Below are 2500 nucleotides of genomic sequence, written 5' to 3'. Positions count from 1 at the left end.
AATGCGGACGTGCAGAGCTTAGGCAGACCCCCCACTGGAGGCTCAACACTTCGTGGCAGCTCCGTGTCCCAGAGACCAGGAGGGTTGGCACACACACACAGTGTGAACCACCGACAGCCATTCTGGGACCGGTGACAGCCGTGCTGGCCCCACTGCCACGACACAGACGGACGCCAGGCCGCGCTCCCCGGCGGGGGGATGGCGTCGAGCCTGACGAACGGAATGTGCAGGGTGGGGGGGAAAGGCCAAGCGCTCCGACGCCGGAGGGCTCCGGAGTCTGAACTTAGGGGGACAAAGAGGACGGGTCCTCTGCGACACCCCAGCCGCGCTCTCGCCAGCCAAGGCGAGTGCGATTGATTGCCAAACGACCCTCAGACAGGCGTGGCCCCGGGAAGAACCCGGGGCCGCAAAGTGCGTTCAAAGTGTCGATGATCAATGTGTCCTGCAATTCACATTAATTCTCGCAGCTAGCTGCGTTCGTCATCGACGCACGAGCCGAGTGATCCACCGTCAAGAGTTGTCTGAGTTTGTTTTAGGTCTCTCCCTCGCCAGAGGAAAGCGACCCGGACCGCACATACGCTCCCCACCTTGAGCTACAGCCACCTGCACGCCGGCGTGCGGGCGGAGCAGGGTGGCGTGAAGCGATGGGGAGCACCATCCTGGTGCGGCCCGCAGAAACATACGTCTATTGGGGGGAGGAGGACAGGGCGCCCAAGAGGCGATGCGTGCCCCAACGCACCGCAGCGACGGAGGCAGGATCACCGCCACCATGTCGCCCGCCTAGTATCACGAGGCGTGCAGCAGCTTTGCCCTAGGAAAAGCAGAGGCGGGAACGGGCACCGGCCATCGGTTCGGCAGCGTCACTGACGCGTGCACGTGGCGGCGTGTCGGCGAGCGGACTTCCTGCGAGGAGGCGGGGGCGGCACTCGCCCGAGCAGACGCCCGCCCGGCCCAGCCACCGCCGAGGTGGACTGGGAGTCGCGGCAACGGCTCGTCATACTCGTTCCCACACTCACAGCGCAGCTTGCCCGCAAGCCACCGACCACCGATCGACGCCAGGCGCCCCGACCGAGAGCGGGATCGCTCGTTCGCCCTGCTGGCAGTTCGCTGGGGATCACTACTGCACGGAGCTCGGAGACCGACGGGCGGCAACTCGAGAGTCTTTAAACCACCACCCCCATCCCGCAAGTGCAAAGAGGCTGTATACGCACAGACGGGTGAGGGGAATAGGTACCCCGTCGGGTTTGAAGGGAGCGTGACTAGATAGCAACGATGTAAACCCAGCCGATTTGGGAGCGAAAGACCGGCGCCTGCATCACCGGCTTCGTTTCCCGTGGCTGGAGAGTACACCGAAACCCTCCGTCTGTCGCGAGCTCCCGACGACGCGGTGCCGCCAAGCAGCAGGGCCGGACCTGGTGTGGCTCCCCTCGTCGATCACAGACCGGTCGGCACTACTGACGAGACGGTGGAACGGGCTTCGCCCCTTGTGACGAAGGGTGATGCGAACCCGCCCGCCCGCGTGCGTTCGGGGTGGACTCGGCAAACGGAGATTTGAAATCGGAAAGTGTCCTCCTGCCCCGCGCAGGTAGGCGCCCAACAGTTGTGGGGGGTTTGGCGGTGACCACGGCTGCAGGGCCTGCTACCCCGACGAGCTCTCCTGCTGGCCCCGAAACCACCCTCGCGAGACAAGTTGAAACGGAAACGGGCGTACCCCCAAGCCGACGATCCTTTCTTATTTGTTACTTTTTTTTTCACTTGCTCGAGTTGTGGCGATTTGGCGGTGACCACGGCTGCAGGGCCTGCTACCCCGACGAGCTCTCCTGCTGGCCCCGAAACCACCCTCGCGAGACAAGTTGAAACGGAAACGGGCGTACCCCCAAGCCGACAGAGATCCTTTCTTATTTGTTACTTTTTTTTTTCACTTGCTCGAGTTGTGGGGGTTTGGCGGTGACCACGGCTGCAGGGCCTGCTACCCCGACGAGCTCTCCTGCTGGCCCCGAAACCACCCTCGCGAGACAAGTTGAAACGGAAACGGGCGTACCCCCAAGCCGACGATCCTTTCTTATTTGTTACTTTTTTTTTTCACTTGCTCGAGTTGTGGGGGTTTGGCGGTGACCACGGCTGCAGGGCCTGCTACCCCGACGAGCTCTCCTGCTGGCCCCGAAACCACCCTCGCGAGACAAGTTGAAACGGAAACGGGCGTACCCCCAAGCCGACGATCCTTTCTTATTTGTTACTTTTTTTTTCACTTGCTCGAGTTGTGGGGGTTTGGCGGTGACCACGGCTGCAGGGCCTGCTACCCCGACGAGCTCTCCTGCTGGCCCCGAAACCACCCTCGCGAGACAAGTTGAAACGGAAACGGGCGTACCCCCAAGCCGACGATCCTTTCTTATTTGTTACTTTTTTTTTCACTTGCTCGAGTTGTGGGGGTTTGGCGGTGACCACGGCTGCAGGGCCTGCTACCCCGACGAGCTCTCCTGCTGGCCCCGAAACCACCCTC

The 2500-nt window shown here is 62.4% G+C and overlaps 1 non-coding gene across 1 annotated transcript; it reads right to left on the bottom strand.

Annotated features, from left to right (window-relative positions):
• Positions 1 to 365: 365 nt before the first annotated feature.
• Positions 366 to 519, bottom strand: LOC140473038 (5.8S ribosomal RNA). Its single transcript, XR_011958040.1, has one exon. It is a non-coding gene; the product is annotated as a 5.8S ribosomal RNA (ribosomal RNA).
• Positions 520 to 2500: the final 1981 nt, after the last annotated feature.

This window comes from Chiloscyllium punctatum, unplaced genomic scaffold (genome assembly GCF_047496795.1).
Source record: "Chiloscyllium punctatum isolate Juve2018m unplaced genomic scaffold, sChiPun1.3 scaffold_502, whole genome shotgun sequence".
In the NCBI taxonomy this organism is placed as follows: domain Eukaryota; kingdom Metazoa; phylum Chordata; class Chondrichthyes; order Orectolobiformes; family Hemiscylliidae; genus Chiloscyllium; species Chiloscyllium punctatum.
Note: the sequence above shows the minus strand (reverse complement) of the source record. Positions and strands in the feature narration are given on the sequence as shown.